At 38.7% G+C, this 24,024-nt stretch overlaps 1 protein-coding gene and 3 non-coding genes across 6 annotated transcripts in view; 2 read left to right on the top strand and 2 right to left on the bottom strand.

The window, feature by feature from the left end:
- The window catches only part of ACP3 (acid phosphatase 3), a 182,352-nt gene that overhangs the window by 121,099 nt on the left and 37,229 nt on the right, over positions 1–24,024 (bottom strand). Inside the window, exons 4-6 of one of the 3 annotated variants that reach the window (XM_077130129.1) lie at positions 17,702–17,768; positions 4,515–4,594; positions 1,918–2,053 (exon numbers count right to left, since the gene is read on the bottom strand). The gene's annotated coding sequence lies outside the window, so the exon portion shown is untranslated. The remainder of the gene's footprint in view (positions 1–1,917; positions 2,054–4,514; positions 4,595–17,701; positions 17,769–24,024) is intronic. The other 2 variants (XM_077130131.1, XM_077130130.1) reach the window with 2 other exon arrangements.
- On the top strand, positions 16,198–16,269 carry TRNAC-GCA (transfer RNA cysteine (anticodon GCA)). Its single transcript has one exon. It is a non-coding gene; the product is annotated as a tRNA-Cys (tRNA).
- TRNAC-GCA (transfer RNA cysteine (anticodon GCA)) lies at positions 18,339–18,410 on the top strand. Its single transcript has one exon. It is a non-coding gene; the product is annotated as a tRNA-Cys (tRNA).
- On the bottom strand, positions 20,100–20,262 carry LOC143658180 (U1 spliceosomal RNA). The gene has a single exon (XR_013163188.1). It is a non-coding gene; the product is annotated as a U1 spliceosomal RNA (small nuclear RNA).

Below are 24,024 nucleotides of genomic sequence, written 5' to 3'. Positions count from 1 at the left end.
TGCTGATGCCTTCATTACTCATCTGTAATAATGGTGGTTCCCACCCTGAACACAATGACGCTCCTAGTAGGCCTCCCTCTGACTTTCTGGGGCGCCATCATCCTCTGCTGTCTCATGTCTCTGCCATCTTGTTTCCCTTCCTCTCCATTTCCTACTTCTTCCCTTTGAAGCGATTGTCAGTACAGCCCGATCTATGCTAGACCAACTAGAATACATCTTGGCCCTTTCTACCACAACTGGTTACCTGAGGACATCTTCCCTTTCCATTACCTCATTTGTGGTCCTGATGGGAGAAGGCTCTGCTCATTCCCTACCTGCATACTCCCCTTTAGCTAAAGACTCAGTTCTACTAATGCCTTCAGGTAGGATTGCTAGATTTAGGAAATAAAATACAGGATATCCAATTAAATTTGAATTTCAGATAGACAACTTATTTTTTTTGCATGGGCAGGCACTGGGATATGAACCTGGGTCTCCAGCATGGCAGGCGAGAACTGTGCCACTGAGCCACCATTGCCTGCCCAACTTCTTTTTTTTTTTTTAAATATAAGAATGTTCCATGTAATATTTGTGAGATACGCTAAAAAAATTTACCTGTTTATCTGAAATTCAAATTTAACCAGATATGTTTTGCTTTATTTGACAAGCTTACTTTCAGGAAACAGGGATTCTCGTTTTAGTTGCCTAAGTCAAGAAATCCATACTTGGATGTATGGAGTTTTAGAGAAAGCCAGAAATAATTGTGAAATTCAAATCCTGCCACTTGTACAACCATCTGGACCCCCTCTTGTGGTTAGGCAACTATTTAGCATTTTTTGTTTGTTTTTAAAGCATCTCCTTTTTAGGAATCTAATTATAATGGAAGAAACATATATCAACTACAGAAATAAGGACAGGCTTATTTGGATACAACTTCTCTGTCCAATAAAGGTAGCCACTAGCCATGCACAGCTATTAAGCACTCGAAATGTTATTAGTTTACATTATATAAATATACACATGATTTCAAAGACCTAGTATGAAAAAAATGTAAAATATCTCATTAATAATTTTTTATTGATAGATTACATGTAGTTTGGGTTAAATAAAATATTATTAAATTCATGTTCAAATGGATTAAAATAAATGTATTATTAAAATTAATTTCCATGTTTCTTTTTACTTTTTATTTTATTTATTTATTTACTTATTTTTACACAGGCAGGCACGGGGAAACACACCCGGGTCCTCGGGCATGACAGGCAAGCATTCTTGCTTCCTGAGCCACCATGGCCCACCCTCTTTTTACTTTTTAAAATGTAGCTACTAGAGAATTTAAGAGTATATATGTAGTTTGCATTTGCAGTTTGCATTATACAGTTGGCCTAGGTCCAAAACAATGTCAAGGAGAACTAAAGACCATGGGGCATTGAGCCAGGTGCCAGGTTGCCCTGAAAAGTTTAAATTCTCCTCATTTATAAACATGCTATGGCTGAAACAGTTGGGGGTGCACAGAATTCTTGAAGGTGATAGGTGTTCATATAGATTTCATTATTTTTATTTTCTATTCTGACAATAACTTGTTGATTCTGAATAGCTAAGAACTAAAAGAATTGCGGTTTATGTTTTTTATTATGTATTTTTGGCAATTGAATTATGTTTGTTGTTTTTTTTTTTATGGGTAGGCACCAGGAATCAAACCCGGGTCCTTGGGCATGGCAGGCAAGCAGTCTTACCTGCTGAGCCACCGTGGCCCGCCCTGAATTATGTTTTTGACTGTTGCTCATTCCCCTCTGCTCTGTAGTTCATGAGAATGTTAGATTGTGATAAAGTGGGAGGAAGCAGGATGGGTTACTGGAGAAGGGAGAGTTGGGAAAGGCCTTGGTTCCTGGAAACTGTACTAATAAGTTGTTCTTTTTTATTTCTTCTTTTTCTTACCTTGGTTTCATGATTGCAAACTGGCAGGACAGGACAGCTATGAGTATATTTGCAGGAAAGCTCTGACTATATTTGCTAGGAGCAGATGTCCATGTTAATTTAGAATTTTAGGACTTGAAAACCATAGAGGGTGGCACTAGGAAATATGGAAGAGGCAAAGAGAAATTTTGTCAGGCAAATTAAATCTGTGCAAGTCCCTGACTTCTTAAAACTATATGTTCGAAAGTGGGACATCTTTTTATAACTGAAAATATTTTAGGATTTCAAAGTTTAGGCCTAGGACTTAAATTCTCTTTGATCTGTCACCCACTCCCTACCCTGCTCAACTTACAACTTAACCTTTTTCTGAAATTCCTGGAAAGCAGAGAAACATCAGAGAAAGTAAAACAAATAAGCTTTGAAGACCTTAGGGAGATTAAGGGCTTGGTCTGTGATAAAATAACCTGATCTTTAACAACCCAATTGAAAATTCGCATGCCAACCATGTCAAACTGAAGAAACAATTTTCTTCTGCATGATCTACCATCTGTCCATTTCCACTTTGTTTCTTCCTAATATCAGTGCTCACCACCTGGATTGCCACATTGTCCTCCACGGATGCCTTGTCATTTGATTCTAAGAGATGAAATCTGAGATTTCAGACCAATGAAAAAGAATAGCAGCCCTATGCCTTATCCCTGGTATATTTCATGTAGTTCTGCATCAGCCCCACCCCACCCTGTGGTTTTGTAGTTGGCATTATTGTCTTCATTATGACGGCTGTTGCAGTACTGGGTACCACGTGCCTTCTCAGTAAAAGGGCTGTTGACGGCATTGGCTGAAAGAATGAGGCAGGGAGCAGATACACAGGAGCTGCATGTTAGATGCCATTTTGGGGGAGGAGGAATATTTCACTTCCTTGAAGGCTTGAAGATCCCAGGCCCCAAAGGAGATTGAACATTTGGGAGAATTAGTGGGTGCTCTGCTGACCAGGAAGTGTGAGTGGGTGAGAAGGTATAGGCTGATGGTTTCACAGCCTTACTCACTGGGAACTGTGGCTGGCCTGGAGAGGGATCTGAGGCAGTGATATTTGGCTTAGAGTTCTACAAAGTGAAGCTGGAGATTTGCTAGAAGCTCATTATCCATGGGTCATTGGTTGGTCCTTGTTCTAGACCAATGGGAGGCTGGAGAGGTAATGTAACCTTCCAGATGGAGGTGTCAGGACAAATAACAACAAAACAGAGAATTCAGAAGTTTCAAGCTTAGTTCATCAGATCATCTTGCCAGGTTTCAATTATTAGGTTATGACATCCTTTTCCTTATTTACTGCCTAGTTGTAGTCATGTTAGTCACCTTATGCTTGTACTATCTTGGGATTCATCCATAATTCACCATGGCAAATCAGAGCAGGGGAGGGGAGGTACAGAGTCTGGAACTTAGCAAAGTGTGTTGTGATGGTGGTGAGGGTATAGTCAGCAAGAAAGGAAAGGAACAGAATCCAAGGGCATTGCAATCTCCAGTCCTGGAGGAAGCAAGAAATTTTGGAATATTCAACAGAGTGACAGGGAATACAGGGAGATAGTTATAGCTATATATTGCTACATATAAATAACTCCAAAGTGTAAGTGGCCTGAAACCACAAACATTTATTACGTTCATGGATTCTGTGTCAGGAATTTGGAAAGGGCTTTTCTCAGCTCCACAATGTCTGGGGCCTTAGCTGGCAAGACTGGAAGACTGGGAATGACTGAACAGCTAGGGCTGAACTGATCTAAAGACTCGTTCACAGACATGTCTTGTTCTTGTCTTAGAAGGAGTTGTTGGCCTGAATACCTGCAGTTGGTCTTCCCATGTGACAGCTTGGGCTTCCTCACAGGTTTTCAAACAGTCTGGGATTCAAGAGAAGCAGGTGGAAGCTGCAGGCTCCTTTCTGACCTAGCCTCAGAAGTCACATAGAATTTCTTTTGCCATGCTCAATTGGTTGGAGAAGTCTCAAGCCTCTGCTCAGAATCAAGGAGAGGGGACATAGATGCCACTTTTCAGTTGGAAAAGTGTTAAAGGAATTTTGGACCATGTTATAAAACATCATTTAAACATGTTTCTCAGGTCCATCTCCTTGAGCACCATCCTGCTCAATCTGAACACTTCCGAACTAAAGGGATTGATCACCTGTCTCATAATGCTAGGACAGGCATAGGATAACTGAAATAAACACTCCCATTCAAAAAGAGGGTAAATGGGAGGCAGACAGCAATCACTGGTCCATAGCAATTCTGAAGTCCAGCTAGACACCTGTGAATAGTACCTTGATTAGGGTTCAGTACTACCGTTTGAAAATTACTTTCTACAAGTTTTGACTCTGCCCTCTGGACTCTCAGTTTTACCCTCTGACTTATCCTTCCTCATACTTAACAAATGTCCTCATAGATAATGCCAGGGGATTTGGGCAGAGAGACAGTCAGTACCTGTCACCTGTCCGTAGCAGGCAGAGCCCTACCTACAGGGGGTTGGCTTCTGGAACAGGGTCCTGGCAGTCCCTGGGAAGGGCGACTTGGAACAGCCAAACATACAGCCCTGAACCTCATAGGAAGGACTAGAAAGAAATGAGTGTCTCATACCTTTTGCACAAAGTGGGGCCTGGACCCAAGTATTCTTGAACTCAGGTAGGATGGGTGGCCGTGTAGGTGATGGGGATAACCTACAAAGCAAAGTGAGAAGATATTTCCTTCTTTGTGAGTTTGGCCAAATCATCAAAAATGTTGTGCTCATTTTTTTTTCTTATCAAACCTAATTTACTTTCTAGAAGTAAATCAGGGCCCTTGAGAGCTGTATCCTTCCCAACAACATTAATATGATGCATTAAGTTTCTTCTTCCAAGTGAGACACAACAAAGGTGATTTAAATTGAGATAGTTTTCATTCAGAGTTACTAGGATATTTAATTATTTCCTTCCAGTTTGTATTTCACGCACTTCTAAATAAGATTGAGGCAATGCTCATCAAAAAAAGCAAAAAGAGAATCAAAATCAAAATAAAAGATAAAAAACTCTGTAAATAAATATGCTAAAAATCAGAATTAAATCAGAAAGAATGATAGAGTATTAAATTTGTCCAGAATACATGTTCACACAGCTGTGCCTAAGTTTGGCATATGTTTGAGAATGTACAGAAGTCTAACTATTTGCTTCTGGAAATCTTTACTTCCAGTCCTCTAAAAGATGGACTTTTTTTTTTAAGAGGTGCTTCTTTTCCTGTATTTAGAGTGTTATTTAGAAGAGTTCTTTAGAATGGAATGTTTGAAGTTGGAGGGGTCTGGAGAAGTTGTCATTTCCTGCCCTTTCTGCTGATGAGGGTATGTATGCAGGATGCTCAGAGATGCGAGGGCTTGCCCAAAGATCACATTAACAGTAGCAGAGTTGGGGTTGATGGCAAGTCCAGCGTTCTGCCCCTACATCATAAAGGAGAGATTCTTGGGCCAGAAGTTTTCAGGATCACTACTAACTGAAAGATTAATGAAAAATGCAAAAACTATATGTTTGTTGTAAGAAATTGTGATTTGATATGCATAGATCTGATTTCATATATAAAGCAATTCTAAAGTAGATATGCATGAGCAGATTTATGGCTTGACACTGGTGAGTAAAGGCACAGAACTAAGAGTTAGGGTGGGAGGACAGACCCCAGGGGAGGCCAGAAGCCATTCTCTTAGTTGCTGATCACAGTGAGTTCTGGAGTAAGTTATGAGATCAAGTCTGGATGTCACTACCCTCCTCCTCAGCCAACGTGTGAGGTGAAGAACATTACCAAGTAGAATTCAGTCAGAACAAAGAATGTCAGCTCCCATATTTGTTTGTTGGCTTGTTTTCTGCAGTATTAGTTACGATTCAATCAGACAAGCAGAACAATATGAGTGATATAAGGTTTTATCATAGGAAATAGACCATAGGCGATTGTGAGATCTGATTAAGCAATGATTATATAATCATTAATCATTATATTGCCCTGTGTCTGGTTCTAGACCAGAAATCAGCGAGGTCAGCAGCAGGAAAGCAAAGATCGGCACGAAGTAGAAGAAAGAAAGCACAAACTGGAACCTGCAAAGAAAAACTGGAACCCACATCAATCCCTCAATGCCTCTACACTTCCAACTTCTTATGATGTGGGCTGACCTGCAGAACAGTGGGTGTATTTCGCCCCTAAGCTGCTTGCAAACCTGGCCCAGGAGTCAGGAGAAGCTCAAGGAGGAGATCCAGTGAGAAGTAGAGGAAGTACCAGCCCGAGGCAGCCCAGGCCAGCACAGAGAGCCAGGTAGGGTGACTGTGAATGAACTGCAGCAGTACCTGACCTTACACATCTGTTATGGTTTGAATTATGTCCCCCAAAAGATATGTTCAAGCCTGAATCCTGGTCCCATGAATGTGACTATTTGGAAATAGGGTCTTTGAGGATGCGATTAGTTAGATGATGACAAGCTAGATTAGGCTGAGCCCTAATACATTGTGACTGGTGTCCTTGTAAGAAGAGGACATTTAGATGCGGACACTGACAGATGCAGGAGAGAATGTCATGGTTACTGAAGCAGAGATTGAAATGTGGCAAATGCAACCCAAGGGATGCCAAGAATTGCCAGCAAACCACCAGAAGTTAGGAAGAAGCAAAGAAGACTTCTCCTTTCAGGTCTCAGAAGAACAGTACAGACTTGCCAACACCTTGATTTCAGACTTCTAGGTTCCAGTACTGTGAGACAATAAATTTCTGTTAAGACAGCCAGTTTATGGTTCTTTGTTATGGCAGCCCTAGGAAACTAACGTGATATCTCCCACACATTTTCTTAATGAGAACCATGCAGGGAAAGGAATTCTGGGAGATGTAGTTCCAGACTAGCCAAGTTGATTTCACATGAACCACCACATCTATGAGTTAAATCCCAATAACCTTATGTTCAGGGTGTTAGCCAGAGGTTTTTTTTTTTTTTTTTTTTGGAGATTCTTAGGAAAGTTTAGCAATGGGGAATATATGCCATCAAAGACAATATTCCATGAAACAAATTAGTGGTGAAACTCAAGGAAAGACACACTGAAGTGGTTGTTACACAGGTAAATTTTAAGGAACAAACTTTTCCCATAAAATGAGGAACATCTCCATCTGAAATTGTATATATGACTAGAACACTGATATATGGACTAGTTTAGAACACTGAACAATCTGAGTAGCTTGAATACACCTTGTATAAAGGTTATTATTATATTTAGAGAATAAATTGAACCCTGGGAGAACCTAGATTGATTTGAGAAACACAAACACACTATAAAGAGAGAATGAAGGAGAGAAGGGAAGAAAGAGTGAGTAGGAGTGAGTTTTAAATAAAATATAGCACTCTCTATGACCTCAAGGATATAACAGAGCAGATGGTTTTCCTCTGAAGCCTCTTGAGATGCAGACTTCAAAGCAATTGCAAAAATATCATTTGGCCAACTTTCCCTGTGACAATTCATTTTGGTGCCCTCTGAACATTCTTCTCCCTTCTTCCTCTTTAAAAAACTTTTTAAATTGTGGACTGTAACATATATACAAAAAGGCAATAAATTTCAAAGTACATTTTAACAAGCAGTTATAGAATAGATTTTCAAAGTTGGGTATGTATTACAGTTTTCCACAATTTCAGGTTTTTCCTTTTAACTGCTCCAAGATACTAGAGACTAAAAAGAAGTAACAATATAATGATTTAATAGTCATACTCATTTGTTTAGATCCTAACTTCTCTGTTATAACTCCTCCTTCTCCTTTGATTCTTCTCTCAATCTTTAAGGATATTAGGGTTATGCCCATTCTACATTTTTCATGCTAAAAAGGCATGCCGACAATATGGGATGGGGGTTGGAATTGGTTGATATTCTTGGAGAGACTAGCACCTCTGAGTTTCAGGACTTCTCTGGCTTAGGAACCATCTGAAGGTTTTAGGTTTATGAAAAGTAAACTTAGGGTGTGCAACTTTTGTAGGATCTCAGAGCCCTGGGTGTTCTTTAGGGTTAACGGGAATGGTGTCGGTTGGGGTTTGGCAAATAGTGGCAATTAGCGGTCTCTAGCTAAAGCACTCTCCAGAATAGCCTCTCCACTCTATTCAAATTCTCTTAGCCATTGATACCTCATTTTGCTACATTTCTTTTGCCCCTTTTGGTCAGGAAGGCATTGTTGATCCTATGGTGCCAGAGCTAGGCTCATTCCTGGGAGTCATGTCCCATGTAGAATGAAGGGTAATGATTTTACTTGCAGAGTTGGGCTTAGAGAGAGAGAGAGAGAGGCCACATCTGAGCAACGAAAGAGGTTCTCTGGACGTAACTCTTAGGTATAATTATAGGTAGGCCTAGCTTCTCCACTACAGAAATAAGTTTCACAAAAGCAAGCATTAAGATCAAGGACTTGGCCTATTAACTTGGGAGTTTGTAGTATTTGAAAAAGTATCCAGGATTTCCTAGGTGAGAAAGTTTAATAGGTCCATATTTTTTCTCCAGTCCCTTAAGGGAATTTGCCAATATTTAAAAATTATCTGCCCAACATACTCTGGGATGTATGCGCATATTACATTAACTATACAGAATTACAATCCCTCATTCCCATTCTCAGCTCCATGTGTTTGGGTTGATTAAACGAACTATTCAGACAGGTTGAGTTAGATTGCATGCTACAGAAAATTTAGGTTATGGACAAAATAAAGCTCTCTTCCTTTGGTCTCAATAGACACTTGTCATCCTTTACCATATTTTAATTTACCTTAGTCCCAACCAGATCAGCTTTGTTCTTATCTCTAATTGAAGCCTGATCTCTTTTCTGTTTGTTTGTTTCTTTAAGAATTGTCGCATGTAGCAATGCTGACTTTCAGAGCTGCAGAACTCCAGCTCTGAGTCTTAGGTGTCATACAGGTACCCAAAGTTCCAGGGAGATAAAGGTGTGTAGTTTGCTAGCTGCGGTAAGGCAATATACCAGAACTGGAGTGGTTTTTAAAAAGGGGAATTTAATAAGTTACAAGTTTACAGTTCTAAGGCAATGAAAATGCCCAAATTAAGGCACCAACAAGAGGATACCTTAATTCAAGGAAGGTCCATGGGTTAGGAACATCTTTCTCATCTAGGTAGTCAGTGGCTGGCATTTGCCTCTCTTCTGGCTTACTTAACATCTCATGGTGATGTTTGCTGGGCTCCAAGCATCTCCAAACATCCATGTCTCTGATCTCCACATGTCCGCATTTGTGTCAGCTCTGCTATGAAGTGTCTGTAGGCTCTGAGGCACCTGTTATTTTTCTAGGTTCTGTCATTTCTGTTAGCTCTGAAGTTTCTCTTGTGAAGGATTCCAGTAAACTTATCAACACCCACCTGAAATAGGTGTTGCCTAATCAAAAGTTAATACCCAAAATTGAATGTGTCACATCTTCCTGGAGAAAATCTAATCAAAAGATTCCAACAGTATTGAGTCGGGATTAAAATAAATGGCTGCTCCTACAAGATTGAGTCAGGATTAAAACATGGCTTTCCTGGGATACATAATATTTTCAAACCAGCACACCAGGTTATACATATATAGCATAGCATTTCGGAATCTAGAAATAACACTTAAAGCTCAGGAATAAATGTGGCAGCTATAAGAACTTACAATTTAGGCCCCAAATTTCTGATGTGTTTTCTAAAAGAGACCATACAATATTTGTCCTTTTGTTTCTGGCTTATTTTGCACAACATAATGTCCCCAAGGTTCATATACCTTGTTGTATGTCTCATAACTTTGTTCTTTTCTGTAGCCGTACCATATTCCATCATATGTATACACCCATAGTCTGCCTTTCTGCTTCTCAGTCATTGTACTCTTTGGCAACCTTCATCCACTGGGCATCATGGATAATGTCCCAAATAAACAATCCATGTCTCACAGGATCCTCACTTAGTTGTACAATCATCATCACTCTCAATTTTTGACAATTTTCATTGCTTCAAGGAGAAAAATGGCAGATAAACACAACCTTATCAAAGAGAAAAATCCCAAACTCCCCTTAACTCTTGTCCTTCCACCCCAATTATTTACCCCTAGTATTGCTATGGGACTGGTGAAGTCTTCCTGTTAAAATAGGCCATATCATGCAATGTAGTTTTTCCCCTATACCCCTCTATTATTGATTCTTTGTACAAGATTCCTACCTTTGGTGTGGCTCATGCAAAAACTTATTTATATTTGTAGTGTTAATCAGTGAGATACATGGCTCTATACAACCCCTTTCAATCATATTCACCTTCAGTATGGCAACATTATTTGTAAACCCACTAAATGAACTACCATCACTTTTATCCATTCCTTTACATTTAAATTCAGTCTCACTAGGTAACCATTCACCTATCTCTAGCTTCTGTGTATCTCTAGATTCCCTGTATTATACACTAAAAGATTTTACCTTTATTAGGGTCATATCATAGTATCTGTTCTTTTGTGTCTGGCTTATTTCATTCAGCATTATGTCCTCAAGCTTTATCCATATTGTCATATATTTCAGTACCTCATTTTGTCTTACTGCTGCATAATATCCCATTATATGCATATGCCACATTTTGTTATCTACTTGTCTGTTGATGGACACTTGGATTGCTTCCATATTTTGACAATTGTGAATAATGTCACTATGAAAATTGGTGTACAAATGTCTGTTCGTGTCACTGCTTTTAGCTCTTCTTGGTAAACACCGAGTAGTGGTATTCCTGGGTTGTAGGGCAACTCTATATTTAGCTTTCTGAGGAACCGCCAAATTGTCTTCCATAGTGGCTGTAACATTATACATTTCCACCAGCAGTGCATAGGTCTTCCAATTTCTCCACATCCTCCCCAAAATTCATAGTATCCTGGTTCTCTAATAGCAGCCATTGTTATGAGTGTGAAATGATATCTCATTGTATTTGATTTGCATTTCTCTTATAGCTAAGGAAGATGAAAATCCTTTCATGGTTTTTTTTAGCCATTTGTATTTGCTCTTCAGAAAAATGCCTATTCATATATTTAGCCCATTTTATAACTGGGTTGTTTGTTGAATTGTATGATTTCTTTAAATATACTGGATCTCAAACCCTTATCTGATATGTTGTTTTCAAATATTTTCTCCCATTGAGTTGGCTGCCTCTTTACCTTTTTGACAAAGTCCTTTGAGGAACAGGAGCATGTGATCTTGAGAATTCCCCATTTATCTATTTTTTTCTTTTGTTACTTGTGCCTCCAGTGTAAAGTTGAAGGAGCTACCTTCTACTCTATATAGGTGTTTCCCTATATTTTCTTCTAGGAATTTAATGGAACTGGCTCTCATATTTAGGTCTTTGATCCACTTTGAGTTAATTTTGTATTAGATGTAAGATAAGGGTCATCTTTCAATCTTTTGGCTATTATCTAGTTCTCCCATGTCCATTTGCTGAAAAGATTATTCTGTCTCAGTTCAGTGGATTTTGGTGCCTTGTTGAAGATCAATTGACCATACATTTGCTGGTCTATATCTGCCCTCTCAATTTGATTCCACAAATACTTCTGTATTTGTGCCAGTATCATGCTTTTTGACTACTGTGGCTTTATAATAAGCTTTAAAATAGGAAGTGTTAATCCTCCCACTCCTTTTTAGAATATTTTTTGTTGTTCTGGTCTCTTTCCTTTCAAAATGAATTTGATAACTAGCTTTTCCAAGTCCTCAAAATAGATTGTTGGAATTTTGATTGGTATTGGATTGAATCTGTAGATCACTTTGGATAGAATTGAAATCTTAACAACATTTAATCTTCCTACCCATGAGCATGGAATGTCTTTCCACCTTTTAGATCTTCTTTGATTTCCTTCAAATGAGGCCCTTTACATCCCTGGTTAAGTTTATTCCTAGATACTTGATTCTTTTAGTTGCTATTTTGTATGGAAATTTTCCTTAACTGGCTCTTCAGTTAGGTCATTTTTTGTGCATAAAAACATTACTGATTTTTGCCCATTAATCTTGCAACCTGCCATTTGTTAAAGTGTTGTATTACATTGATTGATTTTCTTGTGTTGAACCACCCTTGCATTCCTGGTATAAACCTCACTTGGTTGTGGCGTATAATTCTTTTAATGTGTTGTTGGATTTGACTTGCAAGTATTTTGTTGAGAATTTTTGCATCTATATTCATTAGGGAGCTTGGCCTGTAGTTTTCCTTTCTTATAGCATCTTTATTCAGTTTGATATTAGAATGATGTTAGCTTCATAAAATGAGTTAGGTAGAGTTTCTTTTTCCTTAGTTTTTTGAAAGTGTTTGAGCAGGATTGGTGTTAGTTCCTTTTGGAATGTTTGGTAAAATTACCCTGTGAAGCCATCTGGCCATGGGTTTTTCTTTGTAAGAAGATTTTTGATGACTGACTGAATCTCTTTACTTTTGATTGCTTTATTGAGAAATTCCATTTCTTCTTGAGTCAGTATAGGCTGTTCATGTGTTTGTAGGAATTTGTCCATTTCATCTTAGTTGTATAATTTGTTGATGTACAGTTGTTCATAGTATCCTCTTGTGATTTTGTTTTTATTTCTTCAGGGTCCATGGTAATGACCCTCCCTCTCATTTTTGATTTTGTTTATTTGCATCATCTCTCTTTTTTTTCTTTGTCAGTCTAGCTAGGGAGCCATAAATTTTATTGATTTTCTCAAAGAACCAACATTTGGCTTTGTTGATTCTATTGGTTTTTGTTCTCCAATTCATTTATTTCGGCCTTAATCTTTGCTATTTCTCTTCTATTTGCTTTAGGGTTAGTTTGCTGTTCTTTCTCTAGTTCCTTCAGGTGAGCAGTTAAATCCTCAATTTTCGCCCTTTCTTCTTTTTAAATATAGGTATTGAGGGCAATAAAGTTCCCTCTCAGCACTGTCTTTGCTGCATCCCATAAATTCTGATATCTTGTATTCTCATTTTCATTTGTCCTCAGATATCAATTGATTTCTCTTGCCATTTCTTCTTTGATCCTGTACTTGTTTAAGAGTGTGTTATTTAATCTCCATATATTTGTGAAAGTTCTGATTCTTTGGTAGTTATTGATTATTTCTAGATGATCTCCTACTAGAAGATAAAGATGGGGTATAATTTTGAATTGTGAGTCATAGGTTGTTGAGATTGAAAACAGTTTAAGAGATCCTCCAATTCCAACACCATTTTATAGGTGATGAAACTGAGGATTAAAAATTGAGAAAGAATTTGATTAAGAATGATTGTCTTAATATAAGGGGAAAACATATAATTATTGAAAAACTTAAGTTCTACTTTGCAATAGTTTGTTAGCTACTGGGATGCAATATCCCAGAAATGGAATGGCTTTTAAAAGGGAATTTAATAAGTTGCAAGTTTAAAGTTCTAAGCCTTAAAAAATGTCCAAAATAAGGCATCCAGGAAAAGATACCTTAATTCATGGAAGGCTAATAGGTCTGGAACACCTCTGTCAGCTGGGAAGTCATGTGGCTAACATCTGTTGGTCCCTTGCTCCTGGGCTTCATTGCTTTCAACCTTTGCTTCTATGGGGGTTCCTCACTTTGCTTCTCCAGGGCTGGCCTTCATCTCTTGGCTTCCCTTGGCTCTCCCCAGGTTCTGGCTTGCTTAACATCTCATGGGAAACCATATGGCAAAATCTGCTGGGTTTCAAGCATCCCCAAACATCTGTGTCTCCATTCTTCAAGTGTTGGCATCTGTGTCAGCTGTGCTCTCTCCAAAATGTTTCCTCTTTTAAAGGACTCCAGTAAACTAATCAAGACCCACATGGAATGGGTGGGCCACATCTCCATGGAAATAATACAAAAGATCCCATCCAACAATATTGAATGAGGATTAAAGGACATGGCTTTTCTCAGGTATATAATAGCTTCAAACCAGCCCATACTTCCTACTATGAAATAGTCCTGTGAAATTTGGAAACACTAGAATGACTCATTTCCAATAGTTTGAATAATTGTCACAATTTTTCCACGGCTTCTGCAAGATGTTTTGTGCTATAATCCCCTCCTGTCTTTTGTACCTTCTGAGTACTAGGCTTCAGAACTCAGGCCAGATTGTTTGGGTCAGATACCTTATAATTAAAACATGTATATATTCACATATACATATAATAATATATATGTATATAAATATGACACATGCATATAATAATAATAATACGTACTTTTGCTTATGTTTTGACCCTTTGAGAACAAATTCACAGATATGATATCATGGCAGTGGAGGGATCTGGGAGTTAGGAATAAAAGTGCAGTTCAATTCAGCTATCACTTTTGAATCTCTAAATTGTGGCAGGTGGTGTTCTGGGCCTTTGGGGTAGATGAAGTATGGGCAAGAATGGACAAGATCCTCAAGGCCAGAGGGTTTCCAAAATGACTCAGGAACACATGGACAAATTTACCAGGTGTGTGACTTTGGGCAAGTTATTCAACTTCACTGTGCCTTAGGTTCTCTCATTTTAAAATTAAAGGTGATAATAGTTCCTTCCTCACTGGGCTATTTTGAGGATTTAAATCACTTAATATTTATGAAGTGCTTAGAACAGTGTAGGGCAAGTTGTAAGTGCAACTTTATTAAATACAATTGAAAAAATTTTCAATTTTGTATTTATTTTAATGTGTAGTAGAAATAAATACTACTGGCATGAGTCCAAGGATACTTTTGCTTAGGATGAGGCTAAACAAAATAACAAAGATAGTGGGCTGATTTCAAGACAAATACTAAGTAAATACTAGTATAGGACATAAATGGAAATGGTAAAAATTGTGACACAGGACAGTGAGTATTGAAGCTTGGAAAATACTGCACAAGATTAAAAATAAGATGATATGTGATGACCTACCAGCCTGGCTTTCTGAGGGATTTTCTAGGACTGAAGAATTTCCTGGGATGCAGGACTTCCAGGGCTAAAACTGGGACAGTCCTGAGCAAACCAGGATGGTTGGTTATCCTATATATATAACTACGATCTCATATTTATTCCACAAAAATTTATTGAGCTCCTATATTGATTTAGGCATAGGGCTCAGCACAGGCATAGGCCCCTGCCTTTAAGAAGCCGGCCGTAAATGGACCTCTGGCCTTGATCCTGCCATTGATAAACCCTGTGATTTTAAGCAAGGGTCTTCAGCTTCTTGAGATCTTGTTTCTTATTCTGCAAAATGAGGGGTTGAATAAATGATTTTTAAATCCCTTCCAACACTGGACCTCTTCGATATGAAACACACAGTACATCTGTCACTGCTGAAAACGCGACTCCCACTGACATCCAGGATGAGAAAAGAACAATGAGAAAAGTATTTATTGGGAATCTTTTTTTAGCTCTCAATTCCAGCCTGAGGCAGGGAGAAAAAGTGCAGATGGAGTCTCTCCCCTCTACTAGTCTCTTATTCAACCACAACCCTGACACAAAATGTCCATCTGAAACTTAGAATCCTTTGGAAAAAACTGGAAAATAGATGTAGTCTTGGAAATAGACAGAAGAGAGACTTCCCAACAGGCCCCAACGTGCAAGATACCCATAAAAAACACTTGAATAATTTATTAGGGCAAGAGGATATGTTTACTAGGCCAAGAAATACAGGTTGCTTAAATTGTGGTTTGAGTTTGGAAGTTGGAAAGGACTCTTTGGCAGTAGGACCATGATAGGTTATTTACCGAGTTGATCAAGAGGGTCTTGTTTGGTGCCCTGTTTCTCTTCATCAACTGATCTTAAACAGTTGCAGATATTCCAAGTTTCAGACAAGTTATGTTACATAAGAGTAACATAAGAGTATAACTCACTGACCATCTGTTAAGCTTGGAAAAACCATCTCACACAAATTGTTATTTATATGTATTTTTTTTCCAGAGTCAGCCTTGTGCAACAAATATCTACTGAGGGCCAGTTATAAGCTCAATTCTGAGACATTATGAAGAGGAATGAGGATCCCAGTTGCTAGAACATTGGTAAGGGAAATGGGACAGGAATCCAGTCATCCTCATCACATTGATTTTGCCATTTGCTGAGAACCTGATGACTTTTGCCCAATACTGAGATTTGCTTCAAATGAGATATGGTGAACAGGAAAAACAGATTGCATATTAACAAGTCTAAGAAGAGTTTGTGGGCCTGGAAAACCTAGGTTTCAGAAATCCTGTCTTTTTTTTCATAATAAACTTCTAAGACTTGTAATGCCTGGAATTCTTCCCGGCAACATCCTCTCTAATTATAGATCTCCTGAATCATTGTTGGGCTTTTAGAAGCAGAATGCTGAGAGAGAGATAGGTTATAAAAAGAAGCTGCTCTCAGTGGGGGTATAGCTCAGGGGTAGAGCATTTGACTGCAGATCAAGAGGTCCCTGGTTCAAATCCAGGTGCCCCCTGTCTGGTGTTTTGCCCTAGGACAGTGTAGACTGACTTGACTTTAATATTTTCTGTAGCTCATAACTGAGTGAATAATATATAATGTTCCTTATGTTCTTAGAACATGCCAGGCACCAATCTAGGCTCCTTACACTTATCATTTCCTCCAGTTCTCGCCAACATGATCAATATCTCCATTTTATATACAGACACTGAAATTGGAAATGCTCAGTAACTTGCTGAAGGTCAAAAAGCTACAATGTGCAGGTCCAGGATTTGGCCTCAGAGCACACACTCTATACCTCAATATAATACTGTATCTCGATATTAAAACCTTGTGAACAAAATCCCTCTTAGCAATGCTCCCAAGGTCCTTGGAAGTCTCAAGTTTTAGAGACACTGACTGCAAGGACAGCCTAGTGACTGTGCCCAACACTTTGCAGTGAAAGTCAGGGAATAGGAAATAGGATCTTTACCCACAGTACTTTGTTGGTGGCCAACATGAACTGGCCTGCGCTTTAGGGAATTGAACTCCTTTTCCTTTCTAAGGCATGAGGACTTGCCATCATCTTCCCCATTCAGTTATTGCAGCTGATCACCCTCATATGAGGAAACAGGCAGAAAAAACATGGACAAAAGCTGGAGTCAAGTGGATGAACTTTGAGGCACCTGGAGCACAAAATGTGATATAAGGAGTGGCAGAAGATGAAGTTGAAGCTGGAGAGGTAGGTAGGGATCAAAATGTAAAGAACTTTGCATGTTGCTGCTAAGAGACTCAGAGTTTATTGTGAAGCATTTAAAGGGAGTGACTTAGACAGATTGTTTTAAAATAGGCTGCTCTGGAAGCAGTCTTGGATGGATTGGAGGGGTGGAGGCTGGACAGCCATGTAGGAGGTAGTGCATGACAGTGCAGGGTGGGTTTGGACTTCAGTGATGTCAAGGTGAAATCAGTAGTACCCAAGATTAACCGGAATTGGGGAAGGAGAGGGTGGGAGGAGTCTAGAATTGTCTTAAGTATTTTGGCCGAGATGATTGAGTATGCAGTGGTGTCATCAACTAAGACAGAGAGAGAAGGCTGACCATGTGGTATGTAGGCAGGCCCCGCCCTCCACCCTGAGCCCATTCTGGAGTCCTGCCCCCACTTCCCAACTTCCTTGCTGTGTGAGCTTGGGTCAGATATTTTAACCGCTCTGTGCTTCAGTTTCTTCACCTGCAAATCAGTATGATAATAAACATAATAATAACAATAATAATACTTTTTTAGGGGATTTCTGTGGTGGTCAATGGACAGAGGATAGTATTAAAAATGGCTAGAACTTCTAACTCTGTGCCTAACTTTGGCACCTAACCAAAGCCCAATGAACATGCACAGTTATTACCACCACAAAGCATAATGGGGTGGGGGTGGGGGCGCATCAGAGAGTTTGTGAGCCAGAGCTCAGCTCTACCTACCTGACAGGCCTTCCCAGGGAAAATTTGTTGCAATGACAGGAGGGTTCCTTGACCTTTCTTCTAAGTCCTGGAGATATACAAGATTAAAAATCCTCAAATTGGAACTCAAGGGAATAGAAATCAGAGGTGTTCAGAGGCAAATATTGGACATTGGAATATCTAGGGGTTTTTTCCCCTTTTTTCTGCAGTGAAATGAGACAGTTGGTCCTGAGTGATGTCCCCTTTGAAAATCTGATGAAAACATGCACAATACACAATACCTGCACATACACAATATTTGCTATTATTTCAGAGTTGAACCACTGCAGTCCATTTGTGGATAACCAGTTAAAATCCTCTCCATGTTCCACATCTGTAGTCCTATAATGCTTAAAACATTCATCAGTGTGACTTGTGGGTGGTTGGTGATATATGTTAAAAGCTGGGAAATTAGGCTTGAGGATATAGCACTGAGCTGGAGGTGCTAGGAAGAAAATGAACATATGTACTCAGGGAAAAGCATGAGATGGGTGTGGCTAGAAGGGAATTTGGGTTGAATTTAAATCCAGGAGGAATCCTAGATGCAAAAGGTAATGATGAAATGTAATGTAAGATGTAAAAAATAGAATAAATGTTTTTATGAGGCTTGCTGTTGTCAGGGGGCATAGCTCAGTGGTAGAGCATTTGACTGCAGATCAAGAGGTCCCTGGTTCAAGTCCAGGTGCCCCCTGTGTGAAGCTTTTGTTCTTAGCAGCTTCATTAAAATTTAAGGAGAAGTGAGACTCAAGTTCATACACACACAAACACAGTCACATACTCAGGAACATATACACACACACACACACACACACACACACACAGATAGATGTCTCCTGTGCCACATACATACACAGAGATGCCGCACAATCACAGGCATACACAGCACAGGCCCACCTACAGATACACACACTCATACATGTGCTTCCTTATACATACTGTTGTTTCTTCTTTTCTGTATATTCAATTTCATTAACCACACCCTTGCCAACTTCCTTTCTGAAAACTTAATTTTCAAATAATTTCCTATTTATAAAAGAGTTGTTAAGGTAACATAGATGGGTCCCATATACCCTGAACTGAGATTTCCTTAATATTAATCTATTGCATAACCATAATATATTTATCAAAACTATGAAATTAACGCAGCTGGAACACTACTAACTAAATCACAGCCTTTATTCACATTTCACCAATTTTCTAACTAATATCCTTTCTTCTATTCCAGGACCCAATCCAGGGCACCACGTTGAATTAATCATATTGTCACCTTTGTCTCCTCCAGTTTCTGATATTTTCTTGGTTTTTTCCTTATTCTTTGTAATCTTGACACTTTTAAAAAGTCCTACTCAGATATTTTGTAAAATACCCCTCAATTTGGATGTGACTGGTGTTTTTTCATGATCAGACTGAGATTTTGTGGAAGATCAAAAAAGTGATACGCCTTTTACATTACTTTGTATCAGGGATGGGAAGTGGGGAAAAAACCCTGCAACAATTTAAGGGCCTACTACATTGATGACATATTTAAGGTCCAGTATCTGGAGTATGCCAGAATATTCCTTCTAAAGTGAGAGACAAGTTGCTTTACCTTGCACAGAGCTCACCACACAGAAAGAGCACATTATCCAGTGGACCTCTTTGGGTTTTAGTGGCAATGTATTTGGATGTACTGATATATTTATAGGACAACCACAACCCATAAAACCAGTTCTTTTGTGGATCGAGGGCAAGAAGAGAGTCTACAGTATGTCCAGGCTGTGGTAAAACCTGCTTTTCCGCATGGGTATTACAATTTAGGATTGCAATTGCCTGTGGCAACTCCACCTGTTAATTCACCTTTTCTCTGTTTCCATAGCGTATTGAATTTACTTCTGTTTTATCACTTCTCACATGGTGGGTTGTAATTATTATTATTTTTTTTATTAATTAAAAAAAGAATTAACAAAACAATTAGAAATCATTCCAATCTACATGTACAATCAGTAATTCTTAATAACATCACATAGTTGCATATTCATCATTTCTTAGTACATTTGCATCGATTTAGAAAAAGAAATAAAAAGACAACAGAATAAGAATTAAAACAATAATAGAAAGAAAAAAAACAAAAAAAACAAAAACAAAAAACCTATACCTCACATGCAGCTTCATTCAGTGTTTTAACATAATTGCATTACAATTGGGTAGTATTGTGCTGTCCATTTCTGAGTTTTTATATCCAGTCCCGTTGTACAGTCTGTATCCCTTCATCTCCAATTATCCCTTCTCTGGGTTGTAATTATTTATATGTCTGTGCATTAGTCAGGCTAAGCTTGGTTATTATATAGCAACAACCCTGAAATTTCATTAGCTTAATACGATAAAGATTTTTGTTTTTAATCAGGGGAGTGCGCGAATACGGTCCCCCACTACCACAAATTATGCGTCGAGTTTCCCACATTTGGGGAAATTGCAGGGGTCAGCATATCCAGAGTGCAATGGATAAGCCTCGCCCTGGGAAAACCACCTTCGTGATCATGGTATCTCCCCTGCCAGATACGGTCAAGATTTTTAGCTCATTCTTGCAAGGTGTGATGCGGGTCTGGTAGCCCTTGTCCCTCCTGTAGCTGTGCCACTTAGCAAATGTGGCCTCCAAGGTCCCTGCTGCAGGGATAGAGAAAATTGGAGGAGTCATATGAATTCATAGATGCCTTTGCCTAGAAGCAGCATGCGTAACTTCCGTTCACAGTTCACTGGACAGTGAGTCATATGGCCCCAACTTAATTGCAGTGGTGACTGGGAAATGTAAAAATGTAAGGAAGCATTTGGGTAGTTGGTGAATATTAATCATCTTTGCCATAATCTATTTTTCCCACAACAATCCAAGCCCATAGAGGTAGTAAATCTTTCTGATTCTTCTTGGTCTCACAAGTGGCTAGCACAGTAAACTGCTCACAGAAGGGGCTCAGGAAGTGTGTAGTGAGTACCAGCTCTTGATTAACTGTATGAATGAATGAATGAATGAATGATGCAGCATATATAAGAAAAGCATATTTTCAAATTCTTTAGAAACATTATAAGGTAATAGTTATACCCACGTTTGAAAAGCAACTTGCTGCTTTTCTAAATAATCTCTTAAATGATTCAATCTCTCATTGAAGAGGTCATCAACATGGCGACATCTGCCAGTTTTCTCTCCAGGTTTCTTGTTTCATGAAGCGGCCCAGGAGGCATTTTCCTTCTTCATCTCCAAAGGTCTCTGGTGGTGTGGGCTCTTTGCATCATCGTGACTCTATGGGTCTCTCCTCATTTTCAAAAGGAACTTTCTCCAAAATGTCTCCTCTTTTATAGGATTCCAGTAAACTAATCAAGACCCAAGTAGAATGGGTGGAGACACATCTTCATCTAATAAAGTTTAATACCCACAATTGATTGAGTCATGTCTCCATGGAGATAACCTAATCAATTGTCTAACCTATAGAACTGAATAGGGATTAGAAGAAATGGTTGCTCCCACAAGACTGATTAAGATTAGAACATGGCTTTTCTAGGGTACATAAATCCTTTCAAACTTCCACAATCAGGAACAAGGCAAGGATACCGTTGTTACCATTGTTATTCTATATTGTGCTAGAAGTTCTAGCCAGAGCAATTAGACAAGAAAAAGAAATAAAAGGCATCCAAATTAGGAAGACGTAAAACTCTCACTGCTTGCAAATGGCATGATACTATATGTCAAAAATATCAAAATCTATAGTAAAGCTACAAGAGCTAATAAATGAGTACAGTAAAGCAGCAGGGTACAAGATCAACACCCCCGAATCAGTAGTGTTTCTATTGAAGGGGTCAATCTTCACTGTGGGCATCAAAGTAAACCATGGAATCATTTGATTTTTGGTGCCAGTTTCTTTTACTTTGAAAAAATGTTTACTGCTAAACCTCTCTTTCTAAAATTGTTCACATGATCTTTTTTCCCATTATAAAATCAAAGTATCTGTGCTGGTTTAAATCTGTTATGTATTCCAGAAAAGCCATGTCCTTTAATCCTCATTAAATATTGTTGGGTGGGACATCTATTATTGTTTCCATGGAGATGTGACCCACCCAATTGTGAGTGGTAATTTTTGATTAGATCGTTTCCATGGAGATGTGTCTTTACCTATTCAACATGGGGTTGCTGACTGGAGCCCTTTCAGAAGGAAACATTTTGGAAAGAACCATGAGAGCCACCAGAACCAATAGAGTCCATGCAGTCAGTGACCTCTGGAGATGAAGAAGGAAAATGCCCCCAGGGGAGCTTCATGAGACAAGAAGCCGGGAAAGAAATTAGCAGACATCATCATGTGCCCTCTCAGCTGAAAAAGAAACTCTGAACTTTGTTGGCTTTTTTTGCTGATGCCTTAATTTGGACATTTTCACAGCCTTAGTCTTGTAAACTTGCAACTTAGTAAATTCCCCCTTTAAAAAGCCATTCCGCTTTAGGTTTAAGGTCCATAAAACCGCCTCCAATTGTAAGTTTCATAAGATATCTCCCTACATTTTCCTCTAACTGTTTTATGGTCTTAGACCTAATGTTTAGATCTTTGATCCATTTTGAGTCAACTTTTGTATAAGGTGTGAGATATGGGTCTTCTTTCATTCTTTTGCATATGGATATCCAGTTCTCTAGGCACCATTTAAAGAGCACTGAAGAAGGAAATAAATAAATGGGAGCTCCTCAAAATTAAACACTTTTGTGCATCAAAGAACTTCATCAAGAAAGTAGAAAGACAGCCTACACAATGGGAGATAATATTTGGAAATGACATATCAGATAAAGGTCTAGTATCCAGAATTTATAAAGAGATTGTTCAACTCAACAACAAAAAGACAGCCAACCCAATTACAAAATGGGAAAAAGACTTGAACAGACACCTACCAGAAGAGGAAATACAAATGGCCAAAAGGCACATGAAGAGATACTCAATGTCCCTGGCCATTAGAGAAATGCAAATCAAAACCACAATGAGATATCATCTCACACCCACCAGAATGGCCATTATCAACAAAACAGAAAATGACAAGTGCTGGAGAGGATGCGGAGAAAGAGGCACACTTATCCACTGTTGGTGGGAATGTCAAATGGTGCAACCACTGTGGAAGGCAGTTTGGTGGTTCCTCAAAAAGCTGAATATAGAATTGCCATATGACCCAGCAATACCATTGCTGGGTATCTACTCAAAGGACTTAAGGGCAAAGACACAAACGGACATTTGCACACCAATGTTTATAGCAGCGTTATTTACAATTGCAAAGAGATGGAAACAGCCAAAATGTCCATCAACAGAAGAATGGCTAAACAAACTGTGGTATATACATACGATGGAATATTATGCAGCTTTAAGACAGGATAAACTTATGAAGCATGTAATAACATGGATGGACCTAGAGAACATTATGCTGAGTGAGTCCAGCCAAAAACTAAAGGACAAATACTGTATGGTCCCACTGATGTGAACGGACATTCGAGAATAAACTTGGAATATGTCATTGGTAACAGAGTCCAGCAGGAGTTAGAAACAGGGTAAGATAATGGGTAATTGGAGCTGAAGGGATACAGACTGTGCAACAGGACTAGATACAAAAACTCAAAAATGGACAGCACAATAATACCTAATTGTAAAGTAATCATGTTAAAACACTGAATGAAGCTGCATCTGAGCTATAGGTTTTTTTTTTCTATTATTATTACTTTTATTTCTTTTCTCTATATTAACATTCTATATCTTTTTCTGTTGTGTTGCTAGTTCTTCTAAACCGATGCAAATGTACTAAGAAACAATGATCATGCATCTATGTGATGATGTTGAGAATTGCTGATTGCATGTGTAGAGTGGTGTGATTTCTAAATGCTGGGTTAATTTCTTTTTTTCCGTTAATTAATAAAAAAAAAAAGCCATTCCATTTCTGGTATATCATACTCCAGCAACTTTCAAACTAAAACAGCATCTTTATTACATACAATTTTAAACATATACTAATGAATATGGGAGTGCGTTAGTTTGTAAGCTATTGGAATGCAATATACCAGAACTGCAACAGCTTTTACAAAAGGGAAATTTAATAAGTTATAAGTTTACAGTTCTAAGGCTGTGAAAATATCCAAATTAAGGCAAGGCCATAAAAATGACTAAATTAAGGCATCCAAGGAAAGATATCTTGGTTCAAGAAAGCTGTTGATGTTTTGGATTTCTCTCTCAGCTGGAATAGCACATGATAATGTCTGCTAGCTTTCTCTCCAGGCTTCTTCAATGGCTTCCCCAGGGCTTTGTCCTTTCTGTTGGCTC

This window comes from Tamandua tetradactyla, chromosome 15, assembly GCF_023851605.1.
Source record: "Tamandua tetradactyla isolate mTamTet1 chromosome 15, mTamTet1.pri, whole genome shotgun sequence".
In the NCBI taxonomy this organism is placed as follows: domain Eukaryota; kingdom Metazoa; phylum Chordata; class Mammalia; order Pilosa; family Myrmecophagidae; genus Tamandua; species Tamandua tetradactyla.
The sequence above is the reverse complement of the archived record's forward strand: the minus strand, read 5'-3'. Positions and strand labels throughout refer to the sequence as shown.